Raw genomic sequence first — 19,978 nt, 5'->3', positions numbered from 1 at the left:
TCTCTCTCTCTCTCTCTCTCTCTCTCTCTCTCTCTCTAACATTGCTTTTCAAATAAATAGAATAAATCTTAAAAAAAAGAATGATCAGAAACAAATTCTAAGGGGCTTGGGAATTAAGACCCAAGCTCATTCACTCTGTGTCAATCCACGCTGAGACAGGGGAGTGGCAGAGCTAGACCCCACCCCCAGGTCTCCTGGGGCAAAGAGATGGGTATTTACAAGGAGACAGAAGGGATGGGAAAGGCACAGCTGCCCCAGTACAGCCAGGGCAGGCATTGCTAATCGATCACCATGCTCTTTCAGGCCAGGCCTGGCTATGGCCTTGGAGTCTCTTGACTGCAGGAATCCAAGCCCAACCATCTGGAGCTGAGCATCCCGGTGAGGCTGGATCCTGCATCCTGACTCTCCACCGAGCTTCCCTGGTTGTCAACAGAGGTTTCTTTGTGTGCCTTGGAGGGGCCCACCTCTCTCTCCCTCTCTCTCTCCCTCTCTCTCTCTCTCTCCTGTCCCAGCATCCTCAGGCCAGGCCCACGGTTTCAAAGTCCTATTTAAAACAAAAGCAACACCAGAGAATGCAAGCATCCTCTCCACTCTGATGAAGAAGAAGCTAACCCTACAGCTGTGCTCCGAGGTGCCCGGAGCCCCCGGCCTGGACTGCCCGGGTCAGTCAGCGATGGAAGGCGGCGGCCCCGTGGCCCAGGGCACTCCTCCCTGGGGCCTCAGTGGGTCCCATGTTCCTCCCCATCCCTGTCCCTGTGGCTTCCGCTGAGAGAAGCTGGGCCTCCTACAGGTTGCCCTGGGACTGAGAGGCCCCGGGGGGGCAGCTTAGAGGAGGAAGTGGCCGTCTCTGCAAATCCGCCCCGGGCCACCCGCTGCTCACCCAGGATTCCTGAGTGAGCCTGCTCTTCCTCCAAAGCTGCCCCCTCCCCTACCCCCGTCTTCTTCCCCTTCTCCCTCTTCCCCTCCCCTCCACCCCAGTCCTGCTCCTCAGAGAGGCCACAGGACTCACTCAAGACACACAGCTTGGGCCGGTGCTGTGGCACAGCGGGTTTAGCCACTGCCACTGCCACTGCCACTGGCATCCCCTGTCGGAGCACTGTCCCAGCTGCTCTGCCCCCAACCCAGCTCCCTGCTAATGTGCCTGGGAAAGCCGCAGAGGATGGGCCGGGTACTGGGTCCCTGCACCCACATGGCAGTCCCAGATGGAGCTCCAGACTCTGGCTTCATCCTGACCCAGCCAAACCCCCAAAGCGGTGGCCATCTGGAAGATATTCTCTCTCTCTCTCTCTCTCTCTCTCTCTCTCTCTCTCTCTGTCGCTCTACCTTTCAAATCAATAAAGTAAAACCTAAAACAAAGAGCAGCGGCTCACGGTGGTGGGGCCAGGAATTGCCTCCCAGTGGGATGGCAAAGCGTTGGATGTTTCCCGCTCCTCTGGGCGCTGACACGAGCTATGCCAGGGCCCCTTTCAGTGGTTCTTGATTGCACGTCCGTGCCCGTGGCCTTCAGACCGCAGCTGGCACCAGAACTCTGCTGGGGGGGGCTTCTTGAGCGCTCGTGGCTGGGCCCTGCTCACAGAGACTTGGCTTCAGCCGCTCTGCGGTGGCCCGAGAATGAGCATTTCTCAGAGCTCCCGGGGGAGGCAGCAGCCGGTGCTGGCCTGCAAACCACAGTGGGGAGACCCCTCCCCCACCAGGTCCCAAGAGCTTTAGGTCAGGGCGCACGGGATGCCTCCCACGGCGTGGAAGTCTTCCCTGTAGCCAGGGCGGGTTTGGCTGCTTTTTCCTTGGGGCCTCTCGCCTCCCCTGGCCTCTCTCCTTCCGCCATGGGAAAGGCAGCGATGATGACCCTCGATCCTGGGCTTTCCGGACCCCAGAACCGAGAGCCAAACAAACGTCTACGGTTTATAAAGGAGTTCACAGCACAGGGCACAGATGGCGAAGGCAGGTCTCCCCAGGGCTCCCTGCCTGCGCCCTGCTGTGAGCTCCTGGAGGAGCACACGCCCCCTCCTGTCCCCCTGCCCTCTCTCCTCCCTCCCCTGTCACCTCCTTCCTCCTCTCCCCTCCTTTCTTTCTTCATCCTCCTCCCTCTCACTAGCCTCCCCGCCTCCCCGCCTCCCCGCCTCCCTGTCTCCCCGCCCTTTTCCTTCCTGCAGATGGCGTTTGGGCCTGGGCATTGCGCTCACACAGACCTGGGTCCAGTCCTAGCTCCGCGGGCACCAGCTGATGCCCCAGGCAAACAGCTTCCTCTCTGTGGCGCCAGCATCCTCATGGGTAAAATGGGCCGGAGATGATGCCTCTGGCACTGTGGGAGGCTTGCATGACACTCGTGTGACGTACTCCACGGGAGCACCCCACCCCGCCCCCGGGCGTGCACACAGGGGATGCTTCCATTTCTTTGATCTGGCAAAGGGCTGGCTCCAGAGTGAGGCAGCTGGGTGGGGACCCCAGCTCTGCCCCCTACTGGCTGTGTGGTCTTGGGCAAGTGATCTAACCTTTTCTCTCCCTCCCTCCCCCTTCCTCTCTCTTTCTTTCTTTCTTTCTTTCTTTCTTTCTTTCTTTCTTTCTTTCTTTCTTTCTTTCTTTCTTTCTTTCTTTCTTTCTTTCTTTCTTTCTTTCTTTCTCCTTTCTTTCTTCTCCTCCTTCTCCTTCTAAGATTTATTTGTTTATTTGAAAGAGTTACAGAGAGAGAGAGAGAGAGAGGGGCAGAGGTAGAATGAGACAGAGAGAGGTCTTCCATCTTCTGGTTTACCCCCCAGATGGCTACAGTGGTCAGGGCTGGGCCAGGCTGAAGTCAGGAGGCAGGAGCTTCATCAGAGACTCCCATGTGGGTGCAGGAACCCAAGGACTGAGCCATCTTCCTCTGCATTTCTTAGGCCATTAGCAGAGAGCTGGGTGGGAATTGGAGCAGTCAGGACTCGAACCAGCTCTCACATGGGGTTGCAGGTGGCAGCGTTACCCACTACACCACAGTGCTGGCCCCATGACTTAATCTTTCTGTGCCCCTGTTTCCCATGGGTAAACTGGGGGTGGTAATAATCCCTACAGCCTAGGCGTGTGCTGAGGGGCAAACACCAAGTGCCCGGCCCATTCCCTGGTCCTTGACTATTCCGATTATTGCCCGGGCTGTGGTGCTGATGCAGCTGCGTTGTGGAACACGCACTAGGCCCAGGGCAGCAGACAAAGCACAGCGCCTTCCCCAGGCAAGTGCTTTCCCAGCAGGAAGGTCAGTGTTGCATCAGTGCCCTGATGGGGCGACCCTGAGCGGCCAAGGGGAGCCCAGAGCAACCCCCGAGGGTCAGAGGAGGAGCGGTGGCCTCCAAACTGATGCCTGAAGAGGGAGCCAGAGGTCACAGCACCAAGAAAAAAGGGCAGGAACAGCACCCAGGGTGGGGGGGAACAGCATGAGCGAGGCCTTGGGTTGAGCGGCAGCCCAGCTGAGTGGCGGGGTGACCGATGGCCCAGTTTCTCAGCCATCGTCCCCAGCTCCCAGGCCCCTGGCACGGAGCAGATGCACCCCCCCACCCCCAGCAGCCTGGGGCCTGCATATGCTCCTGGTTTGTGCTCAGACAGTGGGCAGGGAGCCCAGCTTCACCAGGCCGCCAGAGGGGCGGGGCATCCCCAGCAGGCCCTGCTGCCACCCACGAGCCCAGCCCCGGGCTGGCAGGGACAGCCTCCCGGGCAGGCGGCCCCACTCCCGCAGCTGGAGGCCCCCGCCCTCGGCCAGCGCCGCTTCCTGCCCCTCCCTCCCGCTCTCCTCCCTCCAGCTGTGTCTCGGGCTAAGTCCTGGCTCTGACCCACTCAGGGCAGCAGCCCCAGCGAGGAGGGAACTCGGGACACATCTGAGCTCCCTGGGAAGCCCTCGGAGGATCAGTGTTCCAGGGGCTGCGCTCTGGTGGGGGGAATCTTGAATGAGTGAGTAAGTGAGTGAATAAATGAATGACTTTCTAGACACAGCCTCAGCCAGAGGAGCAGCGTGGCTGGGAGAGAGAAGCGGGACGCACAGCCGGCTTGAAGAACCCTGAGGAACCTGACATCAGCGGGAGCCCGGGGAGACCTGAGCAGAGAGCAGCGTGCAGGTACTGCCCTTGACTTGGGCATCTCCCGGAGGGGCGGGGCCAGGGCGCGCCGGGGACAGAGCGGCTCTCTTCTACTCACCGGTTAACGATGGTCAGCATGAAAGTGCTTGATCGTCACTTCCAGATGTTTAAAGCAATGCACGCCCATCGTATGCGATGGCAAGGACATGCACAGGCGTCTGAGTGTGCACGCACGTCCACACCCACTTAGTCTTGGGTGGGGGGTGAGCTCCCCTCCCCCCCATCGCTGCCCCTCTATGGCTACCTAGTCACTGTGTCTTGGGATTCAGCTCCTTGCTGTTGCACCGACTTCCGTGGTTTCTCGTGACTGTAGCGGTGCAGCCGTGGAGGCTCACCTGGGGCCCCACCTCTGTGTGCGGGGGCCGTGGCCACCTTTCCAGAGGTGCAATGCTTGGGTCCCCCTGGAAGGTGACATGCTGTGTGTTGTATCGGGGTGCGACTTTTCTCCCTGCCCTATCCCTGAAGAGAAGTTGAGTCATTTCTCAGGATGCTTCCGCTTGCATTTCTTTATTAACGTTGATGCCTTGTGCAAGCTTAGTGTGCACTTTTCTTGTGGGATCATCCTGTCCAAGGCCACTCTCGTTTCCCTCATTATGCGCCTGCTGATCCTTGTCTTGTTCCTCTTCACAAGTCCTTTGTATATGGAGACTACGGACCCTTTGCCCAGCTCCCTGTTGAAAATAGCCCACTCCCCCCCACCCCTCGCACCGTCTGCTTTCAGATCATGTTTTAGGTGCGTGATCCACATTGCTGTGGATCAAGCAGCTGCTACCCAGTGCGAGTCTGGTGGCTCAGAGAGGTCAGGTCACCGGCCTGAGCTTGCCCAGCAAGGAAGTGAGCAGGTCCCGATTCTGCCTTCTTCTTCAGCTTAGAAAAAGCTCCAGTCTCTGCTTTTGCACCCAGCCTTCTCTTCAGGGCCAACCCTCTGTGCAGGTCTGCTGCCCCTCCTGCTGTCTCGCCTGCCGTGGTGGTGGCCGTGGGGGACGTGAGGCCCCTGGTGCAAGGAGGAGTGGCTGGAGTTTGCTTTAGAAAGAAGGTTTAGCCTGAGCTACTGATGTGCAGTGGCAGAGGCTGGGGGTGGGTGTCAGGTAGAGAGAGGCGCAGGGGAAAGGCTCCCCCTCGGTGCACAGGGCCTCTGACTTCCCTAAAACCTCAGGGTGTAAATAAACTTGACTTTGGGCGGGTCACTCCCCTCACTGGCTTGACTGCTGGGACCAGCCTGTCTGCTGGGTTTCCCCTGTGAGAGCACCTGCCACGCGGGTGTCATGTCAGCCGTCTCATCTGCCTCTCCTGCTAGCCTGGCGCTCCTGGAACCAGACGTGGGGCACTGTTATTCTCCCTGAATCCCCAGCCCTCTGCACAAGAGCTAGCATATGTTAGGCTCATGGGACAAATAAAGTAACCAGCTCTGTGTCCCCATCTGTGAAATGTGGTAAGGTCGCGTCCCACAGATGCTACTTGGCAACTTCTCTCAGCTTGCCCTGTGCCTACTAGATTGAGATGCTTTTCCTGATTCCTCACCAGGCTTCTATGATACAGGTACTACTGACGTGCCCATGTTACAGACTGGGAAACTGAGCGCTAGGGAGGGGTTCTGACTCCAGACGTCCGTGAGACAGAACGGGGCACGGAGGCCATGGGGCTGGGTTTGAATGGGCCAGCTGCCTGCTCACTGAGGGACCCAGAGCGACCTTCATGCCTCCTTTTCCTCATCTATAAAATGGGAAAGGAAGAGCAACTTCCTCATGGGATTCTCATAAAGAGTAAATAAGATCGCACAGGGAAAGCCCTGGGCCGGGGGCTTGTCGCCTGCAAGGGCCCTGTCACGTCAGGTGTCATGTGCACAGCCACTCGTGCGTTACCAAGCTGCCTAGGCCTGGGGCACCCCTCTGGAACACACAGAGAGTAGTGCTGATTTCTGTACAGTGGCGTGGTGAAGCTCAGATTCCCAGGGGAAGGCGTCCTTCACGGTCTCTGAGCCACATCCCTGGTGCAGCCATCACTGCCAGCTACAAGGCTATGAAGAAGACTCAGAGAGCCCCAAGTGCACCGCTCGCGTCAGAACAATCACGGGCATTCCCTAAAGCTTCAGTTTTGGGAATCAGACCCTCTGAGGCTGAGGCTTAGGTGTCTGTGTGAGAGGCTAGCACCCCAGGACACTTGAATGCACCCCAAACGCTAAGAACCGCTGGTCCCGAGTGGTCCTGCTCCCTGTTCACATTTCTGGGTGCTCCACACTGAGGTTTCTTTTTTCCTTCCTAAGCAAATATCTGTGCGCTGCTGTAAAGCCACACGCCTGTGTCAGCAGCTGAGACGGGGAGGCTGGTAGAGAAGTGAAACTGGCTGCCCCGTGGAGGGTTGGAGCGTGTTGGCCACCTCCAGTGTAGGGGCTTTCGGACTATCGCAAACCACAGACTCCTTCCCTCAAGCGAAAGTGTAGGGGGAAGTGAATTCCGAAGCGGATAGCAGTGGTATTTGCCCCGAGACAGAAGCAGAGGACTCCGGGCTGGAGCCTGCTCACCCTTGTTCTCATTGCCGAGGGGCCTCTGGGAAACCTTACGGCTCTGTGGGATGGCTGGAAACCACACATCTACTCCAAGGAGTAGGCCTGGCTGCATGAACTTGAACTTGCGGTGTGACCTCGTGCAAGGCACTCCCAGCTCTCTGGCCAGCACTGTGCCATCTGTTGGAGGTTGTATTTGTTAGGGTAGCAGCTGCAGTAAGAGAGGGAGGCTCAGAGCATGTGATGACTAAAAACAAAATCGATGAAGAAAAGAGGTTTGCGCTGGCCCACAGTTCTGGAGGGTCACAGCCCAGGATGGCCCGAGTCCCCTTGGTTCGGCTTCTGGCAGTGGTGCCCTTGCTGACAGAGCACAGAGTGCCCCGTGGCAGAAGGGAGCACGCGTGTCTGTCTGTGTTCTGTCTGTGGGCTCCTATGAAGCCACCAGGATTCAGCCACCAAACGACCCAACTCCATCACCCCTGAAAGCCCCACCTGGAGACGTCACTGGGTTAAATCCCCATCCTCCCAGTGTCCTTGTCGTAAGACTTTGTGAATCTGGGGAGTGTGTGTAACTCTCCAACCCACAGCATCGGTGACCCATCAGGTGGCCCACCACCAACCCCCCCCCAGGACATCCTCATTGTCCTGTTAGCTGCAAAAGGTGAAGGCAGGTGTGCAGGTGGCCTGTGTGCCTGTCACCTGCTGTGGCCTGGAAGCAGCGTCCATCACATCCACGCACACGGGACGGCAGGTCCCGCAGTCCACCTAGCGGCAGACGACACTGGGCCAAACGTGGAGTTCTCGGCAGTGGCCTCTGTGCCCCAGCGAAGGCTGCGCAGGTTTCGTGGGCAGCTCACCACTGCTATGGTGGACACAGTGGCCGCGTGGGTGTCTCCCATGATCTGATCCTAGGCCTGTCTACGTTTTGTCTTAGAGTCAACATGGTGGTGACGTTGCACTCACAAGGGCTTTGCTGCCCTTCAGATAATCCCCACCAGACACACTGAGTAAAATCCCAGATTCCAGACCCCCAAACAGGGATGGCTCTGGAATTCGGGCCACGGCCCCTCTCTTCCCTCCCGGAAAAGAGAAACGAGAGTCCAAGTTGTACTGAGTGTGTCAGCGACTGAGCGGAACGGATTTGTGCCTATCACCTCTGAATTTCATGTGCACGTGTGCATGTACGTATGTGCATGTGTGTGCACATGTGTGTGCACGTATGTGTGTGCACATGTGTGTGTGTGTGTGTTTGGTTAGGGTCGGGGATTTTCTTGGGCTGGACTTTCCCGGGGCTGGGCATAAAGAAAGTGGAAGCTCAGAGTCACTGTCCCAGTCCCCAGAATGGGTTTTGGTCGCTGATTCTCGTGGCCTGAGGAAGCCCAGTGTCACCGCCAGCCATGGAAAAGAGAAGGGGCAGCGTGGGTGGGAGTCCTGGGGTCCTGGGTGGTGTCGAGGCCTTGAGTAGGCCAAGCACAGAGCGAATGAACAAAGCCAGAGCAGGGGCTGCTGAAGCAACGTGAGACAGGAGGAGGAGTCAGGCCCAGTTCCTGTTCCGGAGACCCCTGCGTGCGGGAGACAGACGTGTGACACGTGCTGTCCTCATTCACTCAACAGTCACTCACGAGCACCTGCTACGTACCCACCGCTTTGTTCATCAGGCCAGGATGGTGAGAAAGACGGGCTCGCTGTCCTGGTGGGACATTAGAGGGACCACGGGTTAGTCATGCCTGCATCCACTGCAGAGGTGACGACAATGAGGCCTTGACTGATTAAGTGACATTCTCAGATCCCATGGTAGGAATAGGACTTGGGCTGCTTTCGGAGGCCCAAGGCAAGGCCTGGGATGCAGAGAAAGGGACCAGTCACTGGCAGCCACTTTGTGCTTCCTCCAGATTCAGGCTATGCTGGTTTCAGGCAGTTTCAGGAAAGCTTAGTAAATTTGTTTCTGTTTGCAGCTTCTACATTTTGTAGAATTGGTCACAAGTACTACTGGGAAAGATCAGAATTTCTTGACCTGCTGGGTAGAACCAAGAAGGAGTAATTCCACATGGAGCCATCGAAGAAAGGAATGTTGGTGTCTGGGTGGCGGTGGTCGGCAGTGGTGTGGTGACGCCCACAGAGCCCAGAGCCGAGTGTTCTAAGGTTTAGCTCTCAGCTCTGCCCTTTTAACTCCTGATGCTGTCGGCTTCTGCGTGTGTAAGGTGGGGGTCCTGTGAGGCCTCTTCATCGGGTTGTGGGGATTCAGTGGTTAATGCACACAAAGCACTTGGTATAGCAGGTGGGCATCTCCATGAAGAGCTCTCCATTGTTACTCTCAGGAGACTGGACTTTGAAGTTGCACCTCTGGGTGGGTGTGGGCGTCTGGGGCCTGGTGGCGTTGGGTTCTCAGGTGGTAAAGTCCTCTGGGCCAGTCTCTTGGCTTCGCGTCTGACCCTGGGGGTGGCGGGGCGTGCTCCGGTGATGCCGGCAGCGCCAGCAGCTGACTCAGCAGGGAGGTCAGATGTCAGGATCGGTTCTGCTTTTTCGGCGAACGTGACTTGGGTTTTGCGATCCGGGCCCTGAGCTCCTGCTGAGGGTGGCTCTTGTGCAAGGAGGGTGGGGGCGGGGAGGTTGATGCAACTTTCCTCCTGGGACCCAGGCGTCAGAGGCGTGGGAGCCTCAGTAGGGAGAGGGCGTTGCACAGCAGGGTGAGGGCAGTCCTGGGTTCTGGCCCTGTGTGGCACCTGCCGCCTTTGTCACATGGCTACGTACGCCTTTGAGCCTCGGTTTTCTCTCATCTCGGGCTTATTGAGAGAGGGTCTGCTGTGCTCTGTGGCTTGTAGCAGCGGCTCAGTTGATGATCTGGGGTTGTGATCAAAGAACATGTCCACGCCTGGCTAGCCGAGTTGGTTGGAGCAGTCTCCAGAAACTATGAATTCCTATGTGTTAGATGAAGGCCAAGTTCAGGTAGCAGATGGATTCCTTTCCTGTTGCTGCTATCATGATCGCCATGAAGGTGGTGTCGGGCCTTCAGACAGTGGCTCAGCTCTCCTGATTCCTGCCTCTACCTGTCTCTCTCCTGAGAGACGGAGGGGGAGGGGGAGGGGGAGAGATCCTCCATATGCTGGATCACTCCTCCAATGCCTACCACAGCTAAGATGGGGCCAGGCCAAAGCCAGGGTGCAAGAGCTCCACCCAGGTCTCCCACATAGAAGGCCATGACCCAAGCACTTGGCCTATCCTCTCGTGCCTCCCACAGAGTGCATCAGTGGGAACTGGATTGGAGCTGGCGGGAGTTGGTACTTGACTCAGGCACTCTGATATGGGATGCTGATGTCCCAGGTGACTTAACTGCTGTGACAACTGGCTGCCCCTCGGTGTGCCTCTCTCTCTCTCTCTGCCTCGAAGCTGCTATCAAGTGCTCCATCTCCTCCCAAGTCACCTGTTCAAATCCCCTAAAGAAATTCCCTTTCTCAGGTTCTGCTGACGGTGGATGAATCCCTCCCTGTCTGGAACCTTCATTTCCAGCAGGCCCTGGAAGAATCTCGAGTTGACATCAAGGTTACCTGACCCTGACCTTGACATGATCTAGAGCAGGGATGGATTCCACCCCCACTCCTCACCCAGACACCCTGTGTCACTTGTGCTTCTCCCTCTGGGGGAACCCAGACATTTCAGTCTTTCATCCTGGAGTGTTAAACCCCACCCGCAGATGTAGAGGCTTGGGAATCACTAGTTGTCCAGGTTCTGCAGTTGGGCAGGGTTCTGCCGGAATGGTTCATCTCACTCCTGTGGTGCTGGCTGTGTCGCATGTGGGCTGCATCATCAGGAGCTCCCCGGGACTGGGTTGTTAAGGATGGCCTTGTGCTTCCCTGGGACCCAGCTGTCTCTGTGCACGTGGCAGGTCCCTCCAGAGGGGCTGGGATGGGGGTGGGGGACATCTCAGCCAGCAGGCCCAGGGCTCTGCAAGAGTGAACACAGAAGAAAGGGAAAGCAGGATAAGATGTCCCAAGAGCTTGGGCCTCTGCTCCCATGTGAGAGACCCAGAGGAAGCTCCTGGCTCCTGGCTCCTGGCTTCGGCCTGTCCCAGTCCCAGCCATGGAGGCCATTTGGGGAGTAAACCAGCCAGTAGAAGATCTCTCTCTCACTCTGTCTCTCCCTTTCTCTCTTTGTAACTCTGCCTTTCAAAGAAATAAATTTTAAAAGAAGACAAGAGGAAGAAGAAGCAGCTCCCAGGCCTCTTGAGACCTAGGTCTGGCACCAGCCCTGGGTCACTTCTGCCGCATTCTGTTGGTTGTGGCAACCCGTCAGCCCAGGCAGATTCAATGGGAGGAGAGGGGTGGAAAGGTTAGAGTCCATCTTTATTTTTTTTGAAGATTTACTTATTTAGTTAAAAGACAGAGTTACAGAGACAGAGGCAGAGAGAGAAAGAGAGAGAGAGAAAGAGAGAGAGAGAGAGAGAGGTTTCCATCTGTTGGTTCACTCCCCAGATGGCTGCAATGGCTGGAGCTGTGCTGATCCAGAGCCAGGAGCCAGGAGCTTCTTCTGGGTCTCCCACGTGGGTGCAGAGGCCCAAGGACTTGGGCCATCTTCTACTGCTTTCCCAGCCCATAGCAGAGAGCTGGATTGGAAGAGGAGCAGCCGGGACTGGAATCAGTGCCCATCTGGAATGCCAGCACTGCAGGCGGCAGCCTTACCCAACACACCACAGTGCCAGCTCCTAGAGTCCATCTTTAAAAACAATCCGCCAACCAGGCTTGATCATAAAACCCAGTGGATGGCAATGGCTGTCGGAAAGAACATTTTGTCATCTGAGCTAGTCCATGTGCCCATTCTTCAGATGGGAAAACTGAGGATCAGAGAGGGAGAAGGACTCATGGAAAGGATCCAGGATAGAGCCTCTATTCACAGAACATCTGCTGTGTGCCAGGAGCATGGGACAGAGAGAGAGAGAGACAAGCCCAGCTGAGTTGACGGAAGGGTCCCCTCTGTCCTGCAGACTGGCTTTGGTGTTGGGGTGCTCAGGGGAAACTGCCCGTGGTGCAATGGCCCCTTCACCATCCATTCAGTGCAGTAAGGGCCCAGGGAGCCATGACTGTCAAGCACGCAGCACCTGGCTGGTATGTTTCATGTGCAGTGTGGGATCAGAGGGGAGCAGTTTTCACTGGGGTAGCCAAGAAGCAGGGCTTCAGAAAGGCTTGAGTATTTGAGCTGGGATCAGAGGACCGAGGGGCCTGGAGCTGCCTGCAGGGGGAGTTGGCCAGAAATGAGCGAGATGTCAGCAAGGAGCGCAGTGCAGGCTGGGTCCCTGTGGGGAGTCTGGCTGGGGGATGGGGGTGGGGGTGGGGGTGGGGGCGGGAGCAGGGAACAGCAGGATTGGCAGGAGGGAGCCGGGACCCTCTGCATGGCCTTGAGGGTCCCACCCAGTTCCCCCCAGGGTTCCAACACACTTCAGCATCTTCCAAGTTCAGCGCTTGAACTTGAATGCTTGGACGTCAGGAAGAGTCCAGACAACCCAAAGCTAATTGAGTTTGACACTCCCAGCCAGCGGAGGGCATGTGGTTTTGTGGCTTTATCTCATGGGTGTTGTGGCTCGTAAGCCAGCTCGAGAGAAGAGTGTCTTGGCTGAGTGTGGGTCCCCTACCCCCCCCAAGCTCCCTTAAACCCACCACCCTCCGTCCCCCCCCACCCCCCCACCCAGGACTTGCTGACGGATGTGGCTGGAGGCTGGGAGGGTTTCTCTGGAGTTGAAGAGAGTTGGTTGAGGACCACACCTGTGGTCCGAGGTCACCAAATAGACCTGGTGTACAAGAGGGACTGAGACCCCGCTAGGTGCTAGGGCACCTGCCACCTGCCCTAGTCGGAGGGAGCAGGGCTGGGCATCCGAGGGGGGGCCTGACGCCCTCCCACCGGTGAGAGGCAGGGCCGGCTGACGTCACGAGCAGCTCTTCAGGGAGAACCGGCAGTTTTCAGTCTCTTTTGCAACCAGACTCAATTCACAGAGGGGCTTGTCGGCTGTTAGGGATTTGGGTCATGAAGAAAAAGGACTTCCCTCGAGTGGGACTGGGACGACCCCCTACCCCCGGCGAGCAGGAGCTGCAGCCTGCGTGGCTCAGGGACAACCCATGTCTGCCTCTTGCTGGCTGTGAGCACTGAGTCCCCGCTGAGCCACGCTGAGCCTCAGGTCCCACCAGGGCTTTCCTGGTGGTATCGTGGGGGCTTCACCGAGATCACGCCGGGTGGCAGGGGAACGGGGGCAGCCAGGGCTCCTGAGCCCCCACAGGCTATGCAACGCTGGCCGGATCCTGGTTGCCCTCTCCTTTGGGGCTGGGCGGAGACCTTGAACTGTCAGCCCTGCTGTGCCGGGGGGAAGGGGCGGGGGAGCCAGGCCTGCCTGGTCCCACGGGCTTCTCTTTCACGTTTTCCCTGCCATGGAAAAATGCAGACAAAAAGGAAGTCAGGAGCAGGGTGGGGGCCCCTCTCCTGGGTGCGGTGGGCGGTGCCTATCCAGTGTAGGGGTGGGGCAGTTTGTCGGGCTGGGCCCTGGACCTCCACCCCGTCCTTCCACCGTGTTTTCTGCTGCCTCCCCAGGCCCGGTCCTGTTGCACATGTTCCAGGGGGCTGGCCAGACAGCAGGGCCGCCTGTGGTCTCCTCTCTCCACCGCCGGCAGGCGGGGTCCAGGCTGGCCTCTCGCCCAGTCCCACTTCCTGCCACCCGGATTGTCCTCTGGGGCCAGTCACACCTCTCAGACTGGTCACAACAGAACGTTGTAAAATGAGCCTCCACCCGCTGGCTTCTCGCACGCTCACGGGAAGTGCCAGGGGTGGAGCTCACCGTCCTACTTGACAGCCAGGGAGACTGAGGCCCAGAGAGAGGACAGGGAGCCCTTGCTCCTTCACTCTTCCTAGCGCACCACCTCTCTGCCTGCACAGACCCCCTGGTGGGTTGCTCTGTGGTGGGGCCTGTGTCATTAAGCAGACCTGGGTTCCAATCCAGAGTCTCTTGGTTACCTGCTGGTGGCCTTGCATCTGCCGCTGTCTTTCTCTCGAGTCCTTGCCTGCACAGTAGAGGTGATGACAGGGCCTGCCATGAGGTGTGTGGGGAGGATAAAGGATGGGATTCATGGACCAGCACGGCAGGGAGCCCAGTGAGCTTGCTTAGAAGGGGAGCGTCAGGCCTGAGATGTCTGGGTGCTCACCCCAGGGCCCAGGGCGGGCGCCTGGCACCACGGCTCAGGTGCCGCCTGGGGTCCCCGCATCGCAGGGCCTGGGTTGGGTTCTGGTTCTACTCCTGCTTCCTGCTTCCTGCTGATGCCGACCCTGGGAGGCAGCAGGTGACGGCTCAGGTGCTTGGGTCCCTGCCACCGACGTGGGAGACCCGGTAGAGTCCCTGGCTCCTGGTTTCAGCCTGGCTCAACCCATTTGGGAAATGAACTAGTGGCTTGGAGATGCTCTCTCTTTCTCTCTCTTAAACAAAATTTAAAAACAAGTTGTGTGCAAGCCAAAAAAAAAAAAAAAACCTCAGAAAATAGCCCCTGAAATGGGGTTGACTTCAGTCTTCACCCCCCTGTCCATCCCCCCACCCCAGTTTCCCTCGTCCAGGGTGAGGCTCAGCGAGGTGGATTGACCTCCCGAGGTCACAGTGCCTGGGCCATCCCCATCTCCCTGTCCCCCTCTCCAAGGTCCAGGCACCCGTGTCGTGGCGCAGACCCTCGCTACACTGCTGTGGCACCCATGCCAGCATGGGTCCTATGATGGGGCCATCCCTGTGGCTTCTGTGGGTCAACCAACCCGGCCCACACCCCACGCCCTCCAGTGCCTCTGCTAGCCAGATGTCCAGTTGGAAACCAAAGCCATCCACCCCCATGCACTGCGGTGCCTGCGGCTCATGGCAGCGGCAGAAATGGGGTTGTGAGCGTGGGGTCTCGGCCAGCGGAGAGTGGCCGCCTGGGGACGCGGGGTGAGGGAGGTCCTGCATGAATGCCAGGGAGAAGCTGTAGGAGTCCGGGTCTCTCTCTCTCTCCCTTTTCTTGTAGACCACAAGGCCAGGATGGGGTTCATTTTCTTTTTCTTTTTCTCTTTTCTTTTCTTTTTAATGTGAAAAGATTGCCCCACAGCCGAGCTTGGAGAAACCAAGCTTGGGAAGCTGAGCAGGGCCTGGGGGCTGGAGAGTTGGAGGTGGCAATTCCCCACCACCACCACCCCCCACCCCTCCCCGGTCTACACTGCCTGCCAGAGCAGGCAGGGGACACGGCCTGAGGCCACAGCGGTTCCTCCACTGCAGAGCAACCTCCGGCTCTCCCAGGGCGGTGGTGGGAGAAGTGGGAGAAGATTCCCAGACTCACAGCTTCCTTGGGAAGCTCCGAGGCTCGGGGGGTCCTGGGGGGCCTCCGCAGATCTGGGGTGCAGAGCTAGAGCAGGGATGGCGCATGGTGCTGTGTTCTTGGAGTCCCTCCCCCCACCAGGGCCCGGTGGCCCAGTGCCGTGTCCTCTCCTGTTCCCTATCTGTTGTCCACCCTGTCCTTCCATGGCAGGGTGCTCCAGGCCCGCTGTGGCCTCCCAGCGTGGTACACCTCTGAGCTACAGCAGGCTCCCGCCTGTCCCTGCTGGAGGCGTCCTCAAGCTCCCCCCACCTGCTGGCAGCCTGCATGGTGGTTTCTCCCCTGTGGGGTTGGGCTGTGTGGGACACGCATCGCAGCCCCCCGCCACCCTGCACCGGGCCCATCGTGCCGGCCCCGTAGACACTGAGGGGAGATGACCCGGGAGCCCCCTCCCCTGGGGGAAAAGAAAACCCAACACTTACTGGAACTCTTCTGAGGTTGTGCATTTCATTTTCATTCCTATTTATCTGTTTTGCTTTTTAAAATCCATGTGGCTGATTTAAGGTCACATGCCATTTTTGTTTTGCCTAAAAAGCTCAGGCAATTTACATGGAGTCCGATCATAGGAGGATACTTTGAAAAATTCACGGAAAAACAGAATAGAGGCTGGCGCCGTGGCTCACTAGGCTAATCCTCTGCCTTGCGGCGCCGGCACACCGGGTTCTAGTCCCGGTCGGGGTGCCAGATTCTGTCCCGGTTGCCCCTCTTCCAGAACAGCTCTCTGCTATGGCCCAGGGAAGGCAGTGGAGGATGGCCCAGGTGCTTGGGCCCTGCACCCCATGGGAGACCAGGAGAAGTACCTGGCTCCTGCCATTGGATCGGCGCGGTGCGCCGGCCACAGCGCGCTGGCCGCAGTGGCCATTGGAGGGTGAACCAACGGCAAAGGAAGACCTTTCTCTCTCTGTCTCTCTCTCTCTCTCTCACTGTCCACTCTGCCTGTCAAAAAAAAAAAAAAAAAAAAGAATAGAAAGATGTTTATTTTGGTGCTGTTTTGAAATCTATGCGTATTTTTTCCTACTATGCATTTTTCGTGAACTTTTTGACTCCTCACGTGCATGGATTTCAACATGTTTTGCCCCCAAATAAACTTATTTTAATTCCATTTTCAGCAAAGCTTTTGAGGCCCCTCATCTGCCTGAGTATTTAAAGATGAAAATCGTGGCCAACTCTTGGTAGAGAGCACATAGACTGTTGGGTGTTAGGACCATCTTTTTCCTTCACCCTTCCCATGGAAACAGATATCCAGGAAAACAGGGGCACAGAGAGGTTGAGTGATTTGCCCAAGGTCACACAGCTGACCAGTGGCAGTGGCAGGCTTTGAACCCAGGCCACTTGAAAAGGTGCCACCTTGGTGAGCTGCGTGCCCATCCCCTCCCCACAGCCGGGGATACCTGTGGCAGCAGAGAGGCCATGGGCCTGCATTCTTGGCAGGAGGCCGAGGAGAAAGACAAAGGGTTCCTGTCAGCCCCTGGGGCCTTGGGCCAGGCAAGCGGGGAGGACAGGAGTGCCACAAAGAGGGCAAGGCAGGCTCCTGCCTGGGAATGGGTGGACATCCTGCCCTCCGCCAGGTTTTGCTCTTCGTAAGCCTCTGGGGGGAGCAGGAAGGCTGGGGCCAGTTCATGGAGGAGAGAAGGCCCTCTGTGCCCCAGGAAGAGAACACAGCAGCTGCATGGTCCTTAAGCCACCTCCAGAACACGACTCCTGCTGGGTTCAGGTTCCGGTCCCGGGGGTCAGGGACAGCATGGGGCACAGCTCGCCTGTGGGTCTCTGCAGGGACTCCTTCTCCCAGCCTGCCTGGCCACGTCTCTGTGGTCTCAGAGTCCAGATCTGCCGTCTGGGGCTGGCGAGGAGGCCTCGGGCATGAGTCCACCCCCCTCATACACCTGCAGAAGCCCTGCCTGCTCCCTGACCCCCACAGCCATCTTGCTGACAAACCTCCCTTGGGTAAACGTGGAAGCTGAGAGCCAGGAGTCGGCACAGCTGGAATCAAGACTCCCTGACTTTTCCTGAGACCTCGTCCTGCAAACACGGCCGAGGCTCTATGAGGAACCCTCGTCCAAGGTCTGGGGTGTCCTGGATGAACTGAAACAGCACAGTCAGTGCAAAGGGGGGGGCCTGAACCCCCTCTGCCCATTCTGAAAGGGCAGGACCTGAGAGCCCCGAATTCTGCTGAGACTAAGGGACAAAGGACACAGATACAAGGTGAATTGTGGCCTTGTAGTAACACAAGCACACTGGTGGTTAATTATAACATTGTAACACTGAGAAGTACAGGGTGATTCACTGTAACACTGCAATACCTCCAAGTACAGGACTCATTATGACATGGTAACACATCGAATTAATCACATAGTTAATCACAGGGTAATTAATTATGCCATTGTAACACTAAGAGACTCATTAAATGCTAGCAAGTCCTAAGATGGAATACTATGCAGCTACCAACAATTAGGGAAAGCTCTTTGCATATTGATATGAAATCATCTCTGAGATAAATTGTGAGGTAAGAAGGTGTGTGTCACATACTAACTTGGATACAAAATGGGAGAGAAAATAAAATATGCGTTTGTGTTTGCCTATGGGAACTAGAAGAGGATGTAAGAAACTAGTGCAGGAGATGGATGTGGGAGGAACTGGGTGGACGGCGTCCTGGTAGAAGCGAAGCTTTGCTTTCTGAACTTCTGGTAGTTTTAAATCTATTTGTTCATTTGAAAGGCAAGGGGAGAGTGGCGAGAGGCAGATGGGGAGAGAACACAAGAGAAATCTCGCATCTGCTGGTTTCCTACTCAAATACCTGCAAAAGCCAGGGCAGGGCGAGGCTGAAGCCAGGTCTCCCACGTCGGTGGCAGGAATCCAACACCTGAGCCATCACCTGATGCCTCCCAGGGTGTGCATTAGCAGGAAGCTGGCATTGGGAACAGAGCCAGGACTCAAACTCAGACGTTCCAATGTGGGACGTGGGTGTCCCAAGCAGCGTCTTCATTGCTGTGCCAACGACCTGCTCCCTTTGAGTGATTTTAGATGGTTTGAATGTCACCCATTAGATGGAGCTGTGTTGCCTGATCAGGAACTTAAATGGAAGACGCCAAATTGGCATTGTGAATGGCTGCCCATTAAGCTAACAGCAAGTGTTACCATGTTAACAGTGAGCGTTTATATCACTCATAAGCGTTATTGTATTGTGAGTGAGTGTTATTATGTTAATAGGTAGTGCATTAAAAATTTAACTCCTGTGGTTTCCATTCCTGTTATCTCCTTGACTATCACAGGGATGCCTTTGGGATTTGAAACCTGGCCCTCAGTGTCACAGAAGGAGGTTCCTTTGGGCACACTTGGAGCCCAGACGGAGAGGCTCCTGTCGGGCAAAGTGGAAAGGATCCCCCCATCCCCTGTGCCTCACAGCTGAGGGCAGGGCCAGCTTCCTGGGCAGGTGGGGCTCAGATTTAGCCTGCGCTTGGTTTCATGCTCTGGGGTCACTGTTGAAATTCTTAGTGAGTTGTGAATGAGGGGCTGGCTTTGCACTTTGCGTGGGTCCTGCCCAGTGTGCAGCTGGTCCTGCCGAGGGTGTGAGCTTCTTGGTGGGAGGGGGCATGGCCCCTGCCCTTGCAGCTGAAGGAGCTGGGGCTGAGGGACAGGGTCCAGGTGCTGGTCCTGCCTCTGCTACCCATTCACCCAGTGGTAAGGTTAGATTCATCCCCATTTTATAGATGAGACAAACTAAGGCTCAGAGAGGCCAAGTCACCTGCCCCTGGTCCACAACTCGTGGGCCTGGATGGCAGAGACCTTGGCTGGCCAGCCTTTCATCTGTGAGCTAAGCTCAGTCCCCACGTCTGGAGAACGGAGGCAGGGAGAGCAGCAGTCTGTGCGGAACCAGCTGACATCCAAATCCTGGAAAGGTCGTGGCACAGGTGCTTGGCACATGGCAAAGTAGCTCTCAGCCTCTGTGTGTTCATCTGGCAAGTGGTGGCCACAGCTTTAGGAACTGAATGACCCGGGCCAAGTGCTCCCTGCAGGGCACGGCACAGGTGGATGGGGAAGAGCCACACACAGGCGCTTCAACTCCACTGGCCCCCCTCCCACCCTGAGACACAGGAGTCAGGAAACCTGGGCGTCAGGAAGCCATGTGAGCTTTTGCTGCGACCATAGGTGCAGGCGGGAGTTGCCCTGGGAAAACCGGCATGCAGGGCATAGCGGTTGTGGGCGACCTCGTCGGGAGCTCCTGTTTCATGAAACAGCTTAGCAGACAAGCATGTGTGAGGGTGGCGGGGCCTCCCCTACGGGTGTGGCTATGTCCCTGTCACGGCTGCAGACATGGACCCAGCGTCCCTAATCACAAAATCCAAAACCTGAAGTGTGTCTTGAGTGCCGTGATGGCTTTGTTTCCTGCACAAAACTGTTTAAAAGTGGTGTACAGAGAGACCTTCCGGCCACGTGGATGAGGTTGTATGAATCGTTAGTGAATTTGTGTTTAGACCTGGGGTCCCCTCCTTAAGACATCTCATTATGCGCAAGCAAATATTCCCCAAACAAAAAGCAAGCACTTAGGGAAGGGGCAGGACTGACAACAGGAAGCATGACCCGGAGGCCTCACGGTTCCGGCCCTCTCTGGGGTGTTCTGCACACACCTGGAAGGCTGGACCCGTCCCCACTGCATGTCTGGGAAGCACAGTCCTGTGCCCAGTGGGGGCTTAGTGCCGCTTTGACATGTGGAAGCTGGTGGCCGTGGCCAGCCTGGGTCCCGCAGGACCCTCTGTCCAGAGATCCCCAGAAAGTCCAGCTCCCAGCAGCCAGCTGGCAGCCTTGTAATTCCCCTAGGGCTTTGTCTGGGGCGAGGAGCACGTGACCGACTCACCGGCCTCCCTTTTTTAGACCAGGGCCCTGGGAGCCCAGAGCGGCACCCCTCCTCCTCCCCCGACACAGCCCTAAGCAGTTAGGACATTTCTTATCGTCTGCATTCTTCCCCCAATCCTGGCTCCGTGGCCCTCCCCACCCGCGTTCCCCTCCTTCCTTCCTTCCAC

The 19,978-nt window shown here is 57.2% G+C and overlaps 1 protein-coding gene across 2 annotated transcripts in view; it reads left to right on the top strand.

Annotated features, from left to right (window-relative positions):
* The first annotated feature begins 3,701 nt into the window (after positions 1–3,701).
* Positions 3,702–19,978, top strand: part of CMKLR1 (chemerin chemokine-like receptor 1) — a 36,027-nt gene continuing 19,750 nt past the window's right edge. The window contains exon 1 of one of the 2 annotated variants that reach the window (XM_008249345.4): positions 3,702–4,076. The gene's annotated coding sequence lies outside the window, so the exon portion shown is untranslated. Of the gene's footprint in view, positions 4,077–4,855; positions 8,317–19,978 lie in introns of those variants that run through there. The other variant, XM_017338067.3, reaches the window with a different exon arrangement.

Source organism: Oryctolagus cuniculus, chromosome 21, assembly GCF_964237555.1.
Source record: "Oryctolagus cuniculus chromosome 21, mOryCun1.1, whole genome shotgun sequence".
Lineage (NCBI taxonomy): Eukaryota > Metazoa > Chordata > Mammalia > Lagomorpha > Leporidae > Oryctolagus > Oryctolagus cuniculus.
This window is presented reverse-complemented; position numbering and strand designations above follow the sequence as displayed.